General features: G+C 37.2%; 1 protein-coding gene and 1 pseudogene across 3 annotated transcripts in view; both read left to right on the top strand.

The window, feature by feature from the left end:
- LHFPL3 (LHFPL tetraspan subfamily member 3) overlaps positions 1–23974 on the top strand; it is a 774666-nt gene that overhangs the window by 177792 nt on the left and 572900 nt on the right. The gene's annotated exons all lie outside the window — the stretch shown is intronic.
- LOC122727930 lies at positions 18387–18857 on the top strand (annotated as a pseudogene).

Raw genomic sequence — 23974 nt, 5'->3', positions numbered from 1 at the left:
CACAGTGCCTGACATATAATAGAGCTAATAAAAATACTGGTTGATTGGCTTTGGAGCTCTATTCCCATATTTCCAACTGTCTTCCAACTAGATTTTCTATCCATGTATACTGCAAGCAACTTGACGATCAAGATGTTAAAAACTGAGCTCATGTAGAACCTGTACCATGCCCTATTGTCACCTCATGTAGGATCTGAATGGACTCTCACCTACCCTATTGTATTAGTCTCCTGATTAATCGCCTTATTTCTAGGCTGTGCCCTTTACACAGATATGCCAAAATACTATTTAATATTTTTTTCTTTTTTTAATGTGAACTTAATTATAATCAATAAATGCAATCATTTCAACATGAAAACAACAAAAAAGAGGCTTGTGTAAGAAATATAAAATTCTATTAAGAAACAGTTTGTTTTAAAAGAAATATTTTATATATGATATTACTACATAACTAATAATTCAGAATTGATACATTATTGAGAATAAATATTATAAATAATTAAATTACATGTATATAATTTAATAGGGTAGTAATTTACTAATGCATAGATATAATTGTGTACATTCTCTTGATTAAAAATCTTAAGTGGTCCTTAGAATAAAATATACAATTCTTTGCTTGGTAGTTTAATGCCTTCTGAATCTGCCTCAAATCTACTTTTCAAACCTCACATCAGTCCTTTTTATGAAATCTATGTGACATACAAACCAGACTAGTAGCTATCCTGCATCTTAACTTGCTTCTTCCTCTTGCACAGGTAGCGCCCAGCATCTAGAAGCTATGTGCTCACTTCTTAGCTTGTCTTGCTTAATCCTTCTCTCCTTCCAGACACAACTCAAAGGTTAATATCCCTCATGAATTTTTTCTTACCCTCTTTGCCCCACAAGTTAAAGGTGTTTTTATCCATCCAACACTTTCCTGTAGTACTTCAGATCTTTTCTTTACTCTCATCATATTATACTGTGCTTTATGTTTATTCCTATATGTATCCTATCCTTCTAATAGATCATAGTATCTTGAGAGCAGGGACTTACTCTCTACTGGTTTTCATCTTGTATGTCAGGGCACGGGATATAGGGCAATCTAATAAATGAATGTTTGTTGTTTGAATTTCAAAAAAGCAGATGTGGGAATGGGCAGAACCAAAGGAAGTTAGGTAATGATTTGTGAACAATTTAGTGAAAGATTTGAAGATACTTCCTGTAAAACAGCCTTTGTGAGAAATGGTCAAAGGATATGAACAGGCAGTTCTCTGATGAAGAAATCAAAGCTATCTATTGCAATTTGAAAAAAATGCTCTAAATCACTATTTATTAGAGAAATGCAAATTAAAACAACTCTGAGGTACCACCTGCCACCTATCAGATTGGCTAATATGACAAAAAAGGAAAATAATAAATGTTGGAGAAGCTGTGGGAAAAATTGGGACACTAGTGCATTATTGGTGGAGCTGTGAACTGATCCAACCATTCTGGAGAGCAATTTGTAATTTATGCCCAAAGGGGCAATAATGCTGTGACCCACCAATATCACTATTAGGTCTTTTCCCCAAAGAGATCATAAAAAGGGGGAAAGGACCTACATGTCCAAAAATATTTATAGCTATTCTTTTGTGGTGCAAGGAATTGGAAATTGAGGGGATGCCCATCAGTTGGGAATGGCTGAACAAATTGTGGTACATGAATGTAATGGAATACTATTGTGCTGTTAAGAAATGATGAGCAGGATGATTTCAGAGAAACCTGGAAGGACTTACATGAATTGATGCTGAATGAGATGAGCAGAACCAGGAGAACACTGCACAAAGTATCAACAACATTGTGTGTTGATCAACTGTGATAGACTTGACTCTTCTGAGCAATACAATGGTCCAAGATAGTTCCAAAGGATTCATGATGGAACATGCTCTCCAAATCCAGAAAAAAGAACTGTGGAATCCAGATGCAGATTGAACCATACTATTTCTATTTTTTTGTTTTTGTTTTTGTTTTTCCTTTTGTTGTTCTGATTCTTCTTTCACAGCATGACTAATGCGAAATATGTTTAAATGTTATTGTACGTATATAACCTATATTAGGATTGCTTGCTGTCTTGGGGAGGGGGGAGAGAAGAGAGGGAGAGAGAAAAATTTATAACTAGAAATCTTATAAAAACAAATATTGAAAACTATCTCTACATGTAACTGGAAAATAATAAAATACTTTTATGAAAAAAACCAGCCTTTGTGTCTATGGTAATAAGGAGATACTGGGAGACTCCTGAGAAGCAGGAGCAGAGAGCGGGACATGCATGCACAGATGATTACTTAATAGCTGCTTTTCGTGATGAATTAGTATGATGACAAGCTGGCAAGGCCAGGGAGATGACCTTGTCAGTAATGCTCCAGAAATAGAAGCAGGGAGGACAATCAATCATCTAATTAACATTTATTGATTGCCTACTATGTCTAAAAAACACAGGGCCCTATTGGGGATACCACTGAGAGAAAAAAAAATAGTGAATGATATTAGATCAAGGATTTCCAAAAAGGTCTATAATATAACCTTTTATGAAGAAAAAATAGTTTCATGGTCACTACAGCCAGCCCTACTCTTTCCTTCTTTTAAAAAAAAATGGGGGTTTGGGCAATTAGGGTTAAGTGATTTGCCCAGGGTCACACAGCCAAGTAAGTGCCCAAGTGTCCTGGGGTTGGATTTGAACTCAATGTCCTCCTGAATCTAAGGCCAGTGCTTTATTCACTATGCCACCTAACTGCCCTCTAATCTTTCTCTTAACCTCCAGATTACCATCTCCAACTGCTTATCAGACACCTCCAACTGGATGTCCCATACACATCTTTTTAAAAAAATTTATTTAAGTTTTCAACATTTGTTTAGATAAGATTTCCAATTTCAAATTTTTCTCCCTCCTTCCCCTCCCTCCCCCCCTAGACACAGCAGGTAATCTGATATAGGTTTTATATATATATATTCTTCTTGTATAACATGACTAATGCAGAAATATGTTTAATGTTTATATATAATATATATTATATATTTATATAAATTATATTATATATTATATTATATAAATAAACATATATAATATATATAATATATAAACATTAAACATATTTCTGCATCAGTCATGTTATACAAGAAAAATCAGAGCAAGAAGGAAAAACCACAAAAAAGAAAAACAACAGCACCAAAAACAAAAGAAATAGTATGGTCCAATCAGCATCCATATTCCACAATTCCTTTTTTTCTGGATTTGGAGAGACTTTTCCATCATGAGTCCCTTGGAACTTTCTTGTACCTTTGGATTGGTGAGAAGAATCCAGTCTCTCACAGTTGATCAACACACAATGTTGATGATACTGTGCACAATGTTCTCCTGCTTCTGCTCATCTCACTCATCATCAGCCCATGCAAATCCCTCCAGGTTTCTCTGAACTCCTCCTTCTCATCGTTTCTTACAGCACAATAGCCCATACACATCTTAAAATCTCCATCTTCAGAATTGAACTCTATCTTTTCCCAGAAATCCTCCCTCCTTCCTAATTTTCTTATTACTGTTAACAACACCTAAGTTCAAAACCTAGGTGTCATCCTTGACTCCTCACTCTCACTACCTCACCTTTTCCATTCTATTGCCAAGTACAATCAGTTCTATTTTTGAAACATCTTTCTTTTACACCTACTTCTCTCCTCTGACACTGCTAGTCCCTGATGCAGGATCTGGTCACTTCATGTCTGAACTACTATGTGCTCAGTTTCCCTGCCCACTCCAGGCCATGCTCCACTAAAGTGCAGATCTAACCATATCACCCCCCCCCATTCCATCAGCTCCAGTGCCTCTTTATCACTTCTAGGATCCCATATAAAATCTTCTGTTTGACTTTATCAGCCCTTCATTACCTACTTCCTTTCCACCTTCGCAGTATTCTTACACTTTGTTCCCTTTGAATGTCACTGGTGACATTGGCATCCTTGCTGTTCCTTGAATACACTGCTCCATCATCTGTGTGTTTTCACTAGCTATTCCCTATCCCTAGAACACTCTTGCTCCTCATTTTGAGCCATCCTATCTTCCTTAAAGTTCCAGATAAAATGCCATCTTCTATGAGAAGTCTTTCTTGATCCCTCTTTATGCTAGTGTCTTTATATCATATACATGCAAATACACACACATATATGTGCATAGATAATTATAGCTATATATTTATATCTATGTATATATATATACACACATATATATGTTTATACATGCTGTTTGTACATAACTGTTCTTATGTTGTCTCCTCCATCAGACTATGTGCGCCTTGAGAACAGAGACTGGTTTTTGTTTTTGGTTTTTTGTTATATCTCTAGCACTTAGCATAGTGCCAGACACATTAGAAGTTCTTATCAAATGTTTATTGCGGGGGGCAACTAGATGGTGCAGTGGATAAAGCACCAGCCCTGGATTCAGGAGGACCTGAGTTCAAATCCAGCCTCAGATACTTGACACTAGCTATGTGACACTGGGCAAGTCACTTATCCCTCATTGCCCCGCAAAAAAAAAAGAAAAAAAGAAAAAAATGCTTATTGACTATTGGTTGACAGGCCACATATGGAAATGAAAATATTTGGGGGTGCAAAGATGACTCTAATACTTCTTGACTGAAGCAGAACCAAGAGAACAATCTATACAAGGACTGGAATGCTATAAATCTATGAAATCTATGTCTCAAAGGCATCAGTTAGGTGGTGCAATAGATAGAATGCTGTGGTTCAAGTCAGGAAGATCAAAGTTCAAATTCTGCTTCAGGCACTTACTAGCTGAAAGACTGAGCAGGTCCCTTTGCCTCTTAGTTTCCTTATCTGTAAAATAAGGAAGTTAGGTTTGGTGGTTTCTAAGACTCCTATTATCTAGCATCCTATGAATTAAATTTAAAGATAAGTCTCGATTCTATTTTGGTACATACCACCTCCCCATCTGTAAATAGGACTATGAGTAAGTAATTTTACAGGGTTTTTTTTCTTTTTGTTTCACTTTAATGTTGTTTTTTGTTATAGAAAGGATTTGGCTAATGCTAAAATGTGCATGTGTAGGGTGGGGCAGAGTTATTGGGAAGTGATTGTAACATTAAAAAAATCAATACAGTTTTTCTTTAAAAGACTAAGTAGAAGAACTGTTTAAAATCTTATACTCAGAATTATGCTCACAATTCAGGAAAAGAGATGGGTTCTAATGGGGAGATAAGTAGCACCATAGCTACTATATTATAGTATAGTATATATACTATAGCTATAGGTGAAAGAATAGAATTAGTATCAATGATGTACAAATGCTTGTTGATCCCATGGGAAGAGATAATTTTCTTCAGGACCTGAGGTAGGGAGAAAAGGAGATCACACATAAAACTTCCTGATGCCTCAATGGTCAGAAAATAGTGAGCACAAGAGGGTCTCTCAATGAAGGACAGAAAACTCTGTGAATTGACACTTCTCTTAGTTACTTTGGGGTGGGGGATGGAAAGGGCTGTGAAGCCATCATGTGATTGGATGTAGCCCTATTAATGGACATCACCAGGAGCTACGTGTTGCCTTTGCCTAGAAAAGTACAAAGAGCACTTGTTACAATGGCAGCTGTAAGAGATGACATAAATACTTGGAAGTCATATTATTTGCTTTCAGTAAATTGCCTACATTTAATGAATGTCAAATGGAATGGAAAAGAGATTTGTAGCCTTATTCTCCTTCTCTATTTTTACCGAGTTTACCTCCTTACTCCATCCTTATTATTTTCCCTCCAAACATTCTCTAGTTTGTTTTATTTAAATATTCAGTTTCTCTTTATGGCCACAAAGTGTTTAGACTAAGACTTCCAATTCATTGACAAGCAAGACTGTTCATCATATATCACTTCTACCTTATAAAACAGAAAAATTAACTTTGTTAAAATTAATTAGTTATCAGCTGCAAACCAATCCTATTGCCATAATATCGCAGTTATAATGTACACATTAGGTGGTTGACAACTAACTCACTGTCTTCAATTGCTGAAGCTTTGACCATGTGTTTTCACCCCTTCAGAAACCAGAAATCTTCACAGCTAAGTGCAAAAAGATCTGGAATTTCAGTGTCTGAAATTCATATTCTCAGCCTCTCAAATATATAACTGTTTCGTACTTCTGAGGCTGTACAAATATTAAGACTGATTGTAAGAAGAAATATTTGGAAAATGTCAGAGCAGTCTCTCTATTTTCATAAAATATTGAGCATAATTATCCAGCAGTAATTATCCTTACATTTTAATTGTTCAAAATAGGAGCTAAATTGGTTGATGATGAGAATTTTTATTTCTCCTAAGTTAATTCAACATGGTACAGAGTACCTAAGTACTGGCAACACTCTTGTTATCTGGAACAAATGTGATCCGTGTTCACGATAGATTACTTTACTGGTATGTTTATTGCTCAGTGAGCTGAGTATTTAAAGCTCTGAGATGGGCACATAAATGAAATATCTTTTGCCTATTTCTTCTGTCTATGCTTAACTAGAGAATAATAAAAAACACAAACATAAATTCAGTTTATAAGCCTTTATTAATTTGGTGTTATACTTCATCTTTTTCACATATAGAAGCCATGAATATCTGTCTAACCTCATTCTGGGCTATTATCTGCTTGTTTACAAAGGAACATGAAGTTCAGGTGATGAACTAAGCTTACATTTGTAGATATAGCCAGTATGTGCATCTGTTTTAAATTTGGCAATGGAGAGTGAGAGATTTGGAGGGAAAGAAGAGGTATTGAAAGTGATGCCAAAAAAGAGAGGCAGGCAGACAGGCAGGTAGGCAGGCACTCAGACAGGGACAGAGACAGAGACAAAAAGAAAGGAAGAAGGAAAGAGAGAAAGAAAGAGAGAGAGAAAGGAAGAAAGAGAAAGAAAGGAAGGAAGGAAGGAGAAACAAAGAAAAGGATATCAATTAAACATTGAAAATGCATAGAAGAAAACAGAAGGAGTCTTAAAGAGAATCATTGGCATGCAGGTTATTTTTGGAAATAATGTACTAAATTTAGTCTATACTTCAAAAAGAAAAAAGAAAAAATGAATTGTAATGAGAGTTATTGTATTGTTGTCCAGTTTCTTTATGACCCTATCTGGCAAAGATAATGGAGTAGTTTGCCATTTCCTTCTCCAGCTCATTTTAAAGATTAAAAAAACTGAGGCAAATGAGGTTAAGTGCCTTGCCCAGGGTCACACACCTGCAAGTGTCTGAGACCATATTTTAACTCAGAAAGATGAGTCTTCCTGACTTCAGGCCCTGCATTCTTTCCACAGAACCACCTAGCTGCCCTTCATGAGAGTTGAGGTTTCATAAAAATTCTTTCATTTCTTTTTGTACGGAAATATTCAAACTTATTGGTGTTTGTGAAGTTTAAGATCACAGAAAATATTTTTTTAAAGAGTAGAGGAAAGAATCCCATAGCTAGAGGAGGAGGAGTGGCTTAATCCTCTTTTTAATGAGACTTTTAAGAGACTGAAGTTTTAAGAAAAAAGTGACTAATGTTCTAGAAAGAGCTAAATTACATAAATGAATGGTAAGAATGCTCTGTAAATATGTTATAATACTATACATAAAAGTGGAAAAAGGTGAGGCATGTTGTCATATAGGCAAAACTCTGATAAGAAATTTGTAATGACTAGAGTATCTCTTCTTAGGAGCCTTAGATAATTTTGGAATGATGCTTTCTTATGTCTAAATCATGTTCCGTTAAGGTGTACTCCTTTGACTTGACTGAATTTTACATATAAATATTGCATGAGATGAAGTGAACATGGCCAAGCCTCAGCATCCTAATGCAATGAATATGTTGCACATACATACACACACGCACACATATAAATACATCCAATGTAGTCCTCTGGAGAGTCAACATCATATTGTGAATAGAATGTTCAATTTGTTGACAGAAAAGATGTGATTTCAAATACCAGCACTGATACTTACCAGCTTTTGTGACCAAAGATAAGTCTCTCAAACTTGGTGAGCCTTTGTTTCCTTACTTTTAAAATAGGAATAATTCAAGTAATCTCAAATGAGAAGGCATAAGTAAAATTAATTAAAAACATTTAGTTATTGGTGGCAGTGAGGTGGTGCAGTGGATAAAGCACTGGCCCTGGATTCAGGAGTACCTGAGTTCAAATCTGGCCTCAGACACTCAACACTTACTAGCTGTGTGACTCTGGGCAAGTCACTTAACCCCCACTGCCCCGCCAAAAAACAAACAAAAAAACCTAAAACATCAGTTATTGTTGGAGAAGATAATGTGAAAAAATATGCTTCTTTACAATTTTCTTTTAGCCTTTAATTTTTTAAATTAAATTAGAACACTCAATAGAAGGAGATAAAAGGGAGGAAATGATTAGGGCAAAGAGGGTGGCATTCTAATTGTAGGCTTCCTCGATCTATCATCCAGGGTAGATTTACTTCAGGAGTTTGAATGTTCTTTGATTAAAGATATAAATGATAATTCAATAATTAATCATGGGCCCATGGACCTTTATAACCAAGCACCTTTAGGTACTTGCTTCCCTCTCTCATCTCGTACTTCTTCCCACCCAGTCTCTTAACCATGAGTCACAGTTTCAAACATTGGTAGAAGCAGACAATAGGATAAGCATCTCATGACTGAGAAACTCTGTGGAGGCAGCTATAAAGGTACTTCTGGTTTTTCATCTCATGTCTCCATGGTACTTAATGTTATAAACAAATGATTTTTCATTTCTCAATGATTTTACAGTAGCCTTATTTTTTAAACTGCTAAAATTGAGCATTTTATTAAAAAAAACAATATTCAAACCTACTACCAAAAGTGTGTTTCTTATATCCATCTTTTTTAAAAAATGCTTTTAAAAGACACCCACACTTTCCATGATGGAAATGCCTCAGAATTGATTAGAAGAACTGCAGAAGCTCACCTCATCATGTAAATGTTTATTCAGATGGTACTTAAAACTTGTCATTTACCCAGAGGACCATGAAATGTCAACATCGGCAACATGGAAATGTGTAGAACACACTGCTATGATTCTGACTATTGCATAAAATAATAATATCTGGACAATTTTGGAACCATATGCTCTTTATTTTGTCTCCCGCTACAGTCACTGTATCATCTTCAAACTCTGTTAGCAGCTTTCCTTTTTATTTTTCTTCTTATTTCTAGCTCAAACTCAATAGCATCCCATTCACATACCTTCTTGTGATCTTAAGGATTTCACTGAGCTTCACTCCAGACTATATTTCTATGATAATGTGGCACAGCAGATAGAGTTATAGGCAGAAATTAAGGAAACTATGGGTTAAAAACTAGCTTCAAACATTTGCTAGCCATGTGACCCTGGGCAAATTATTTTATCCCCAAGAAATAAAATGAGAATGATAATCATAATCATAATCATAATCATAATCATAATACCTACTCTACAGGATACTTGTGAGGGTCAAATGAGATGATATAAATAAAAGTGCCTTGCAAACTGTATAAATGCGAACTCTTCCCCATACAAGACATTCAATTTCCCACCTTTGAGCTTTTGTACAGGCTGTCCCCCATTCCTGAAATGCACCTCTGCCTAACTTCCTTAAGCCTCAACTTAAGGGGTTCCCCTTAAATGAGGCAATATATTAATCTTCCTAGTTCCTAGTGACCTTTTAGAAATTATTTAGTATTTACTTTGTATATGTTTTATTATCTGTATATGATGTTTTGTCCCAATAGAATATATACTCCTTGAAGGCAGGGGATAGTTCATTCTCTCTGTCCCCAGTGACAAGCACAGGGAATAATATGTAGCACCTCCTCTGGAATCACTCTCTTGATTCTTGGTTGAAGTGGCAGGTTGGATCCCCAAAGGGCAACTGATTTCTCTTCTCAGATTTCTTTAGATACCCTGAGAGATTCTGGTTTCTAGTACTGTCCCTAATGAGCCCCCATTCACTGTGTTCCCCATTATCATTCAACAAGGAGAACTCTGTTAGCTTTTGGAAAAGCTAAGTCATAATAAACCTTCCTTTTGTGCACATGTGGTACCTGGGAAAAGTGGACTCAAAATACAGTGGTAGTAAGGCACTTGTGCAAAGAACACATGTGACCAATAGTGCCTCCTCATTTCTGGAACCAGAAATCCTCTTTTTCCTTCATGGAATTCTTTTTAGTCTTATAATCTATTTTATTTAATTTTTTAGTTCTGAATTGTATTCTTTCCCCTCCCACACCCCTACTTTTTATGAAGGTATGGAAAATAAAAGCCATTTATATATATATATCCTTCATAAAGGATGACTATATATATATATATATTTATATATATATATATATATATGTAGTCATGCAAAAAAATCCTACATTAGACACATCCAAGAAGAAAAAAGAACAAGAAAAAGAAAGAGCAGAAAATTTATCAGTTAGCATTATGAGACCATCCACTCTCTATTTGGAGGTAGAGAGCATGTTTCATCATTTACCCTTTGTAATTGTGGTTGGTCAGAGTTACTGAGTCTTTCAAAGTTGATTATCTTCATATTATTGCTGTTATTGTATAAATTGTTTCCCTGGTTCTGCTCACTTCACTTTCCATGTGTTTACATGTCTTCCTAGGTTTTGGTGGGGTGTTTCTTCCTGAAACTCTCCCCTCCATCATTTCTTACAGTGCAATAGCATGCCTTCACATTAATATACCATAGCTTGATCAACCACTCCTTAATGGTTAGGGATCCCCTCTATTTCCAATGCTTTGCCAATACAAAGAGTGTTCTTATGAATATTTTTGTATGTATGAGTTCTTTCCTTCTTCCTTTGGTAACTTGGGGGTGTATCCCTGGTAGCAGTGTTACTTCTCTGAGTAGTCGAACTATTATGCAGCTTCACTTACAGTACATTTAATGTTCTCTTGTAGAATCTGTACAGTGTTCACATGTATTCATTGTGAATAAACAATGAGATAGAGTATTTGTGTTTGCTTATAATAATTCCTATTTAATTGTTCAGAATAAATATACAAAAAAAGCATCTGTTGAAGTAACCTATATTTTAATTGTATATTGACTGTCTTGCTTGATAAATTTACCATCATCTGCAATTTGGACAATTGTACTTTGGATACATGCTAGATTTTAAAATATTAAAATATTTAAAAATATTTAAAATATTTTTAGGTTGTACTCTTCTCATCCAGCCAAGAAACTAGATGTATTTGACTGGCAAAGTAGATAGGGCAAAGCCACAGGTTCGTAATAAATGAGAATCTGTCTCCAACAAAGGCTCATAGCTTGTTGGGCATAAACTCATTTTCCTTGTTTTAATTCTGGCCATATTGTCTTTTATATTTGTTCAGCTATGCCATCTGTGATCTGTAACTCATTACACCAATCTCTGTGCTTATACAAACCAGCTTCATCCTTGGGTATAATTCCTTCTCCTTCCTTCCTCCAAAAGAACCTATACAGTCCTTCAGACTCATGGTGCCACTCTGTAGTTAGAACTTCCTCTGAAGGGAAATGAAGCTCCTAGAGTGCTAACCCATTGGCATTCTGCTGAGGCCCACTTTTACTCCAGAGACTCAAACACACCTCTATACTTATAGTACTATCAGCCTGTAGTACTACTACACTTGGGATTGCTAGAGAGGCAACCACCTTCCCCTCAAACGTTCACCACCCAAATGACTTAGAGTAAAAGTGGAGGGCAAAATCCAGGCCTTTTGCTCCCTCATTCAGGGGCTTAATCCCTTTTCTCCTCTAGCTGTAGAGGCCACAAATAGAGTCCTCTACCCTCCTTGCAAGAGTCTAGTGCTCCTCAGGCATTCATCTTTATTTCTCTGGAATGCTAAGTTTTAGGAACTCAGTATTTGGCAAAGTGGTTCCCCACTCCAGGAACTATATGGCTAAGAAAATCATATACAATTGTGATGTGCCTCTGTCACTAAATTTTCATATTTGCCCCTGCCCCTTTGTGACCAAAAACTCAGGGCTTACCTATTGCCATCTTTGGGACAAAGGGGCATAATCCCTTGATTATGTCAAAGCATAGACACTTACCAGAGATGAAAGTTCAATCCCAGGTCTTTGGTCTCTGTCCCGTATTCATTTCTCCATCTGTCAGTAAAGGGGAAAAGGGAAGTGTGTGTGTGTGGGGGGGGGGGGAGTTGATTCTGTAGGGAAAGACTCCTATTTGTAAGGACAAAGTGGCCACTCTGATCAACAACAATCTTGATGTCCTACCAACCTAATCTCAATCAGTCTCCAATAGCCAAAGCCCATCAATTCAATTCAGTAAGTTAAATTGGCTGTCACCAATTCAGCCCAATAAATGAGTACAGAGTTCCAAACTATAGGTAGCCACTCTGAAAACTTATCACATCAATCAGGGAACTCTCCTGATGAACTCCTTACACATCATCTGTTTACTTATCTATCTATCTATCTATTTATTTATTTATTTACTTATTTGTTTATTTATTTATTTATTTTGTGGGGCAACGGGGGTTAAGTGACTTGCCCAGGGTCACACAGCCAGTAAGTGTCAAGTGTCCGAGGCCGGATTTGAACTCAGGTACTCCTGAATCCAGGGTCAGTGCTTCATCCACTGTGCCACCTAGCTGCCCCCTTACCCATCATTTATAACCTGTCATATTCCTCTTTGATGTTTTGTAACTTCCCCAAGACTAAAGGGAAGGGTCAGACTTTATTTTAATCCTTTCCTGGCATGGCTTTTATAAGATCAATTGAAAGAATCATAAGATACTAGGACTGAGAATGTTAAGGGACTTTACAGGTCATCGAGTCCAACCTCATCCTTTTACCATGGAAAAAAATGAGGTATATAATGGTGAAATGAACTGTCCAAGGTCATATAGATAGTAAGAGCCAGAATTTGAAAACAGGCGCTCTGACTCCAAGGTGAGTGGTCTTTCTACTCTACTGCATTGTCTCCTTAGCATAGTCTAAGTAACTACAAATTAATCTCAGGTTGGAATTAGGTCTGATGTTTTAAGGAACAAAGCATAGGGGGAAATGTGCAATTGGAAATGGCTATCTCATCTGAAAAACCTGGATTGGGGCAGAGAATAAGAGGATTGCTCAAAGGATGAGCGTGTATAAGCATGTTTCAGCCTAGAGCGTATTTCCATGGAGAATAACAAATTCCCCAAAGTAAGATTTGACAGACTTTTCTTGCCTTTTAACCAGTGAGATATTTTCAGAGGAAGAGGACTTTGATTCACTCAGTTGCAGTTTCATTCAACCCACAGGAGATTAGCATTTAACAAGCACACATCAAACCTCTGCCCGTTGGACATTGGAATGGTTTGATCTGGCCTTGAGTTAGCGGAGTAAAAATAAAAAATGATAGTTAGCTGCTTCATGGTTGTCTGATTGATTTCTGGATTGGCTTCTGTAGATTATTTGCAAATACTGCCATTTCACAACAATTTGGACATGGAAAAGCATAGTCACCCAGGGGCAATGTTAGCAGGACTCTTTTCGGCATCCAGTATTTTCTGTTGATATTGTACTGCAGACCCAGGAAGATCTCTTCGTCTTTCTCTCTTGTTTCTTTCATGGAAATGGCACGTGGAAACACCTCCACTACATGTGGTTAGTTTTTCACTATTGTGGAGGGATAATCACTCTATGGATCCTCCATAATCATAAGTTATTGTTGTTTAGTCATTTTTTCAATCATACCTGACTCTTCATGATGCCACATACTGGAGTGGTTTGCCATTTTCAGGTGAGGAACTGAGGCAAACAGGGTTAAGTGACCTGATGAGGGTCACACAGTTAATAAATGTCTGGTCAGATTTGAATTCAGGATGAGTCTTCTTGATTCCACACCCAGCATCTATTCACTGTGTCACCTAGCTGCCCATAGTAAGGAAGTGCTGAGTTATTTCAGTCATATCTGACTCTCTGTGACCCCTTTTGAGGTTTTCTTGGCAAAGATACTGGAGTGATTTGCTATTTCCTTCTCCAGATCATTTCATGGATGAGGAACTGAGGCAAACAAGGTTAAGTGACTTGCCCAGGGTCACTGAGCTAGTTAAGTATCTGAGGCTGTGTTTGAACCCAGGTCCTCTTGACTCAAGGCCAAGCACTCTATGCACTGTGCCACCATAGTAAGAAGTACCTATAGTCAAAGTTAATTGTTTTTCTCTTCTCCTTTCACTTCATATAAAATTATGTAATTGTAAAAGTCCTTAATACTATTTGCTAGGTTAGGGTAAACCTGATCACTTAGGTAAGGATTCTTTGTCATTTAATGGAAAGAGCCAAGTGAATTTCAACAATGATTTTTGTTCTTTTGTTGCTGACACCATTTCAGTTATTGTGAATCTCCATGAATCAAAATCTCTGTGCCCCTAAAACAGCTTGTACAATAGTGGAATGTGTACATCCATTTCCTTGCAAAGAAATACTAAATATTTATCCCATATTTTCTAGAATTCCATGGGAGGAGATTATCAGGGATATTTAAATCTGCATTTAAAATTTTTCTTTGGCAGTTGATTCATGCAGAGTACCATTTTTCTTTTAAACCTATTTTATTTTTATATAGCACAGTTTGTTTAGCCATGGAATATTATTGTGCTATAAGAACTGACAAACAGGATGATTTCAGAAAGGCCTGGAAAAACATGTATGAACTACTGTATGGTGAAGGAGGAGAACAAAGAGAACATTGTGCATAGAGACAGCAATATTGTTTGATGAAGAACTGAGAATGACTTGACTATTCTCAATGATAAAATGATCCAAGACAATCACCAAAGGACTAATGATGAAACACACTATCCACCTCCAAAGAAAAAAACTGATATTAGTGGACAGATTGAAATGTGCTATTTTTCACTTTCTTTTCTTTTTTCTTTTAATCAAGTTTTCTTGTGCAAAATGACAAATATGGTAATATTTTATATAATTGTACCTGTATAACCCATATCTGATTGCTTGCTACCTCAGGGAGGGGTAGGGGACGGAGGGAAGACAGGATGAAATTAGAACCCAAAACTATATATGAAAATGTTCATTACATTTTTTTAAAAAATCTATGGAAAAGATTTACAACCTGGAAAAAATAAATATTTGTTTTATTGAATTTTCCCCCCATTACATTTAAATTTTTTAACATTCACTTTTTAAAACTTTGAGTTCCAAATCCTCTCTCCCTCCTTATCTTCCCCCCTTCACCCTCAATGAAAAGGGAAGCAATTTGATATAATTTATACCTGTGCAGTCATGCAAATCATATTTCCATATTAGTCATGTTGTGAATGAAAACACAGGCAAAAAAACCCACGAAAAAGAAAGAAAGTTTACCAAAAAAATAGTATGCTTCAATCCACATGCAGACTTCATCAGTTCTTTCTTTGGAGGTGGATAGTGTTTTTCATCATGAGTCAGGGTAACATTTTTCTTAACTTTCACAATGTTAACTCATTTGTCATTCTAGTTATAAAACTAATTTTGGCTTCACTATGCAATCCCGGACCAATATTTCCTCCAGGGCACTAATTACAGTAATAGCAGTAGTAGGAAAAAAAGAGAATAAAGATAATAGTATTTTCCTCAGTTCTACTCCCCGCCCCCCTCACTTCTTTGAATGTCTAAACCAGGACAAAGCTGATATATGAAAAACAGGAATCTGGTTGATGGTGGTGGTGGTGGTGGTGGTAGTGAAGATAATTTGCAAAGTATTTTACACCTATTAATTCATCAGATCCACCAAACAACCCTTTGTGCTGGGTGCTATTATACAGATGATGAAACTGAAGTTAAGAGGTGTTAAGTGATTTGCTCAGGATTACACAGCTGGTAAGTGGGAAGGTAGGTTCCAAATCCAAGTTTTCACGATTCCAATTACAACTCTGTCTCCTACATCAAAGGTATTCATGATTTTATTCTCTTACCGAATTTCAGACACATACTTAACTAACGGAATAGTAGAGAGGTATCTAAGAAGCTGATTTTTCTTGGAATATTCAGAGAGCTGGAAAATTGATTATTTGTTTTTTCTTTGTATTTTCAATCTTCTCTTTATATTCAGAAACATCTTTAGGGGAAATGATCTGTCAGAATAGCTTCAGACAGTTTTTTAATGTTTTTTAAGTATTCTATTTTTGCAGCCCTCTTTGTGAAATAATATTGAATTTGAGGAAAAGAAGTGAACACAAGAATTAAGGTTAATTTTTACTTTTCTTAATTCTGGGGAGCAGTGAACCTTTCAGTTACTCAATTCTTGATAGATCCAGGGAGAACTACTCATTCCATGTAGCACTTGGCATGTAAGACTGCCTGCCCTAAAGCATCCATTCTCTAGCTAAAAGTGCCTTTAACAGAATTACTTACCTTCTTTGGCCTGGTCCCTTCCCTATAAGTGAACACAAAGTCAAAATGGCCAAGAAATCTTATCATAATCTTTATTTGTTTCCATTATTTACTTTTTATAGTTGGTGAGCAAAGATCACTCCTTTTTTCTCAATGTCTCTTATGTCTCCCCTTCCATCCCTAATCCAATGTCCTTACTGGTCATCAGTGACCTAGACTAATGCCACCTTTTACTTGTCAGGACCCTCAACTCTTAGTGCCCTTGTCTTCTAAGTGTCTAGATGGCTTACTGGATAGAGTATGTTGTTGCTATACTTATTGGATACTGATTTTGTGACTCTGGACAAATCACTTAACCTCAGTCTGCCTCATTTTCCTCATTTGTAAAATGGTGATAGTAAGTGCACATGTTTCCCAGATTTTTTGTGAAGATAAAATGAGGTAATATTTATACAATACTTTGTAAGTCTTACATCGTTATATAAATACTAGCTGTTATTAGAAGTACCCTGGTGAAAAAGATTTTCCTTTCCAAATTATTTCTTTGATTTCCCTTATTTCAAGCACTTCAGCTAAAGTCTTGACATTGTGTGCAGAGTGACCCTGCATTGTTAAAGGTTATACCAGAAACGTCAGGCTCTATCAAGTGCTACTGAGTTAGTGAAGCTGCAAATACAAGGCAGTCAGTGGACTGTAATTCTCTTGGCTGCTGACTAGTTCAAGTTTAGAAGAGTTAATTACCAAGTTATGTGAACATTTTTTCAACCATAAGAACTCAAGATAGTACTAATGAGTTAGAAAGGTGTTGTGATCTTTGATGGTGGAGGGAAGATTCATAATGGTGAATTCACAGATCCTTAAAGCAGTGAAGAATTTAGATGCGCTGATTTACTCAGGAAATGGATGAAATTCACAACTTTCCCCAATCTTTTCCATTCAAGCAATTTATTAAAATTCTGGCTCTGCCATAATCCACTTTCAATCAAATCAATAAACATATATTAAGCATATACTATATGCCAGACACTGTGCTTAGCACTAAGGATAGAAAAAGAGACAAAAGACAGTTCTTGACCACAAGGAGCTAACAATCTAATAATCTAATTTAATCTAATTACATTCATTTGCACATACTGGAATTGTTAAATAGTATTTGAATACAGATTCTGAGCACTCTTCATTTACATTTTCTCATTGATAGCAATTTAGGACTGTCACACCCACTGCCAGTCTTTGCTCAGAAAGAGAAGAGACTGCATGTGCATTCTATCATTGATTATGAGTAGAAGACCATATACCACAGCTGTAGTCATTCTTCCAGGGAGCTCCTCCTCCCCATCACCTAGGGTCTGAGCGACAGCAATAGTAAAACCCAGCAAGCAAAACTTTCCTATGTTGCTTATGTAACCTAAATCACTTCCAGTTTCACATCACCAGTACATTAATGAGCTCATGTTTGTATCTTCTTTCTGTTGCAGAACTGGACGTGTGGGCCAACAAGTAGCTAAGATCTTTTCTGCTGTTTTAGGAGTATATGCTTTTTTTCTGGGCACTAATTTAGAGGAGATAGGTATCATCCCACTGAGTTTCTAGTTTCAGTTCAATTTGTGACTCATTGTGAGTTCAAATTTTGCCTCAGACACTTACTAGGTGTGTAAGTCTGAATAATTCACTTAACCTTGTATGCCTCAGTTTCCTCATTTATAAAAGAAGCTGGAGAAAGAAATGGCAAACCACTCCAATATCTTTGCTAAGAAAACCCTGTAAAAATATTTTAACTTACTGGGGCCTAATTTGGGGGGACTAATTTATCTGGGTGACTAATCTGGGGACTTTTGACTGGCTGGCTATCTGACTGCTATTAATTTCCAAAGCCAATCTGTTAGGGCCTTTTAAAAATTTCTCCACACTCAAAGGGAGTGGAGCGAGCCACCTCTCCTGGCTTGAGGGTCAGTGGAGGGGGGCGGGGGGGGGGCGGGGAACAGCGGGGCTGCTGCTACCTGCTTTGCGAGCAGCTGCTGGAAACATGGTGGGACGGAGTGGGACAATAGCCGCTGGTGTGTGCGGGGCCCTCTTCATTGGCTACTGTATTTACTTTGACTGCAAGAGACAGAGTGACCCCAATTTCAAGAACAGGCTTCGAGAACGAATAAAGAAACAGAAGTTTTGCTAAGAGAGAGCTGGACCTTCCAAAGTTACCTGACCTTAAAGATGCCGAGGCTGTTCAGACGTTCTTCCTTGAAGAAATACAGCTTGGTGAGGAATTACTAGCTAAGGTGAATATGAAAGGGTGTTGACCACTTGACAAATGCCATTGCTGTCTGTGAGCAGCCACAGCGGTTGTTGCAAGTTTTACAGCAGACTCTTCCATCACCAGTGTTCCAGATTGCTTCTGACTAAGCTGCCAACAATAAGCCAGAGAATTGTGAGTGTACAGAGCTTGGCCGCAAGATTGATGTGGAATGAGAAACATGTCTTTCATATAATAAAATCTTAATAAAACAATTTTAAAACAAAAAAAATTTTCTCCCCACTTGCTCCCTCCCAAATTGATAAGGCAAATGATAAGAAGCCTCTTAATTAAATTAATCAAAGCAGCAATTTAATTTTATAAAAATCAATTGTAAAGATAAGGGTTAAGAAATGCAAATTAATGGGGGGCAGCTTAGGTTGGCACAATGGATAAAGCACCGGTCCCTGATTTCACGCTGAGCGACCTTAGTTTCAAACCCAACCTCAGACACTTGACACCCACCTAGCTGAGCTGACCCTGGGCAAGATGATCTTAACACCCATTGCCTCGCAAAAAATGAAATAAAATAAAATACAGTGCAAATTACACAAACCTGTCTGCTTTTAATATAATAAGGGCCATTGCTGCCTCTTGTCTTTAGGTATGCTCCAAGCTTTCTCCAACTTTCACTCTTTTCTCCTTTACTCCAGCTCCCCTGCCTTGCTTTCACCTCATCAGCTCCCTTTCTTCTAACTCAAGCCCCCTTTCACTTTGTCAACCCCCCCTTACTAACTTTCCTCTCTGAACTGCCATGCTGAACCCTGCATCTCTGCTCTCATAGACTTCCTTGCATATCTTAGTCCTCCAGCATCTTCCAGCCTCCTTGCTCTTACCCTTTTCTCTGTCTCCCCCCCCTCCTTACATAGCTTCAGTCCTTGTAGCAGCCCCCTTCTGTCCATCCTTTTTTCTGTCCCGTCCCTCCCTTACTATCTTCTCCAACCTCACTTTCTCCAACCCTCTTGTACTGTCCCTCTTGTCTCTTGTCAGCCCCCTTTTTATTAACCTGCCCCCAGGGCCAGCCAAGCCCCATGCTTTAGCCTGAAGCTGGGGCTAGGCTAAGCAAACCCTAGCATCCCTGAGGGTTTTCATGGGCCTTTCTGCTGTGCAAATGGGGCCATGCCATGCCATGCCACACCCATAGCTCAGGGTTTTTATCTGTGCAGTTTAGCCTGGCTCAGAGGCCTCCCTGCAGCTGAAACAGAGGGGGAGAGGCCCTAGCCCCTCTTATACAGAAAAAACCCCTGAGGGCCTAAGGCTTTTTAATCTCAGCCCAACAGGCAGGGTCCTACATCAAAATAAATTCCCACAACCCCAAATGGGGTCACAGAGAGTCAGATGACTGAAAAATGAATTAACAACAACAACCTGCAGAGTTTTATGCTAAGACACAAATTACAGGCTTCTGAGTAGGGCTGGAAGGATTCAGAAGTGAGTCCTGATTCAACTCAAGATGGTAAATAGACACATTTGGGATATTGTCATTTTGAGTCCCTACCTTCAGAAAGCATGTCATAGGGAATGGGGAATTGAGCTCTGGAATCAGCAAGACCTGCGTTTCAAATCCTGCCATTAGATCCTTATTAGAAATGTACCCTGTGATATAACCATTCTGGAGAGCAATTTGGAATTATACCCAAAGGGCTATAAAGCTGTGCATACCCTTTGATCCACCAATACCACTATTAGGTCTTTTTACCCAAAGAGATCATAAAAGAGAAAAGGACTCACATGTACAAAAAAATATTTACAGCTGCTCTTTCTGTGGTGGCAAGGAATTGGAAATTGAGGGGATGTCCATTCAATTGTGAGATGGCTGAAACAAGTTGTGTTGTATGAATGTAATGGAATACTATTGTCTATAAGAAACCATTGAGCTGGATGATTTCAAGAAACTTGGAAGGACTTACATGAACTGATTCTGAGCGAGATGAGCAGAACAGGAGAACATTGTACACAGTATCAACCACATTGTGCATTGATCAACTGTGATAGACTTGACTCTTCTCAGGAATACAATGGTCCAAGATAGTTGCAAAGGACTCATGATGGAAAATGCTCTCCAAATCCAGAAAAAAAGAACTATGGATCCAGATGCAGATTGAGCCATACTATCTCTATTTTTTTTTGTTTTTTTTTTTTGAGAGTTTTCCTTTTTGCTCTGATTCTTCTTGCACAGCATGACTAATGCAGAAATATGTTTAATGTGTTTGTACATATATAACCTATATCAGATTGCTTGCTGTCTTAGGGAGAGGAGGAAGGGAGAAAATTTTGAAACTAGAAATCTTAAAGAAACAAATATTGAAAACTACCTCTATATACATGTAACTTGAAAATAATAAAATACTTTTATGAAAAAAAAAAGAAATGTGACCCTGGACAAATCAGTTTAATCTTCCTGGGTCCTTGGTTTCTTCATCTGTAAAATGAGGAGGTTGGACTACTAGGTAGCATCTAAGGCTCCTTTTAGTTCTGAATCTATGATCCTAGAGGGGACAGAAAAGATGACTGGAAAGAGGCAACCCTTTCCCAATCTGGGTAAAAATGCTGTCTAATACCATGAAGTCCTATAGGACCAAGATTTAAGTCTGTAGTTAACTGTAAAAGGGACTGAGCATGCCACCACATGCTGCATCTTTCATAATGCTCTTTGATCATGATAAACATCACCATCATTTTACCAATTGTGGATGGAGCAGCAATCATCTACTGACCTTAATGAAATGGGAGCAAAGCATAATACATTCCTGGTTTACAGCTTCCTTAGGGAGTCTCAGATAAAAGACACCATGGAAAGACAAAATATTTCTGTTTTAATTAATAGGACCAGTAAGCTGTATAATGCAATCTCACACTTAATATTTTCCATTTGGGTTCATATAATGAAATTGAATTATATTAATGAGTGTGTAGATAGCATGATTGAGAAATGATATGCTATAAAGTTGGGGCTTTAATGCTTTAATCAAATGTTTTAGATTAATATAGAGTTCTTATTCCCTTAGGTTAGTAAATATATGTTATAATATTTCAGCAATTTAGACTGAGAAAAACAATATGTCAACATTATGCCACTGATGAGTTTCAGGATATTTTTAAGATTCTGGGGGAGGGGTGCACCAGAGAGAAGCTGATGGATTAGAAATCTAGCCTCATTTAGAAATGCTGCACTAAAATGCTGCATACAAATGCTATTTCATTTTTAAATGTTGCTGTCTAGTCTCTGATTGAACACAGAACCTGATAAGAATGAATTTGTTTTATATTACAAGAATCACCTTACTATTAGAACCTACAGGAGATCAATAACAGACTTTAATGACACTGATAAAAGGGATCCTGATCACAAATAGTCCCCATTTTCATGAGAGTAACTTAGGTTCTCATTCCTTTTGAACAAGAGTCAGTGAAATGTAGTATTGTTTTCAGACAAATGACTCAAAATTATACCAACATATTCTTTTAAAATATAAACCCCACTAATATTGACCATGTAGGGGAAACAAAAAGCTTCTCTTGACCATATCTTTCTTTCTTCTGCACAATTCATTGTTGGTCTCACTAAAGTTTTCTTTTAATGACAATAAAGATTTCTCTTCTCCAAACTCTTCCCATTTTGAGGGCTCAGTGTGCTATCAATACATACCACCATTTCTTATTTGGATCTCTAGCAAAATTAGCCTCCAAACTGCAGGGTACTGAATAGATACTGCCTCTCACAAAATTTACTCATAAATCCAGGTCCCTCTCTCCACATTGACACCCCCCCCCAGTTGCCTCCAGTTCTTGCCTTTGCCAAGTCAATATTTAATTAACAACTGAAAGATGACTACTATGCTCTAAGTGGACAAATTACTTCATGTCTCTGAGCCTAACAGAGCTTCCTCATTTGTAGAACAGGGTAATTGTCCTGGTATTATGGACCTCACAGGGAGATTATATGGCAAGTATCTTGAAAACCTTAAACACTAGATAAATGTGAGTTCTTTGGTGAGCTCAGTGTACCCTGTGAGCAAAGGCACCATTGATGATTCAATAATGTATGGATGGAGTAATAGATGATATGGTGGCTTCATCATCCTTAATAGCCCAGAAATAAGCCAAAAGATCTGGGTGTAGTGTGAGAAGTAAGGCACCTGTCTTGGCATTTTACTTGCCTCAGGAACTAAATTTATAAGGTTGTATGACATCCCTATACCCACTATTCACCTTGATGGACAGGCAGACACACATTTTGCATTCCCCAAGCAAAGCAGGTTTGCATGCTCTTTTGATAGTTTGACAGGTTCATTGTTTAATCTTTTAAAATCTATTTCCAAATATATAGTTTAAGAGGGGCAGCTAGGTGGTGCAGTGGATAAAGCACCAGCCCTGGATTCAGGAGGACCTGAGTTCAAGTCCGGCCTCAGACACTTGACACTTACTGGGCTATGTGACCCCTGGGCAAGTCACTTAACCCCTCATTTCCCTGCCAACCCCCCCCCTCCCCCAAAAAAAACCCAAAACAAAACAAACAAATTATAGTTAAGAAAGGTACCAGGGAAAACACTTGGAGCCATATCCCATACTTCTAGAAGAGGCATATTTTATCCATTCTCAAATAATGAGAATATGTCCTATTTTGAAACTTTTCAGATTTTTTATTTATAAAGTAGAGAAAATGCCATTCCCCCTGCCTATCTCACACTACACCAGGTAGCACTAACAGCAACAATGATGATGATGGTGGCGGTGATGATAATTGCATAGACTTCTTTCAAAGGCCATTTAAACATCTAAGAATGTCTTCTCTCTAGAAAATTTACTTGTATCTAAACTAAATCTCTCTAGGCTATAAATTAAACCCATTTCTTCATGTTTCTTTTCTTAGTAGAGGTAAAAAAAACAAAAAACCACATTGTTTATGATAATATCTAGCCATTATTCCCCACAGTTTTTCTTCTCTGATCAACATTCAGTCATAGACTGTAATGATGCCAGATGGGAAATTCAGACAGATGTGAACAACCATTACATAAAATAAAATACTTAATGCTTTTTGCTTCTTGAGAAGTAAAAGACTTTGGGATACTGAATATTCATTCATTCAAAAAGGCATTTATTAAATGCCCTCAATGTGCCCAGCTCTATCAGAGAATTAAAGTGAAATAAAGCTGAAGTTATATTTGTTTCTTTCTTTTGACTAGATGATGTTACTAGATTATGGGAAATGATACATTTTACATCCTTTATGTACAGAGTGCTGTGAGGTCCTCAAAGAAATTGATTGCTACAGGAAAATTTCTAGACTTTTATTTTAAGAGTCACTAACCTAAAACAGA

Source organism: Dromiciops gliroides, chromosome 5, assembly GCF_019393635.1.
Source record: "Dromiciops gliroides isolate mDroGli1 chromosome 5, mDroGli1.pri, whole genome shotgun sequence".
In the NCBI taxonomy this organism is placed as follows: domain Eukaryota; kingdom Metazoa; phylum Chordata; class Mammalia; order Microbiotheria; family Microbiotheriidae; genus Dromiciops; species Dromiciops gliroides.
Note: the sequence above shows the minus strand (reverse complement) of the source record. Positions and strands in the feature narration are given on the sequence as shown.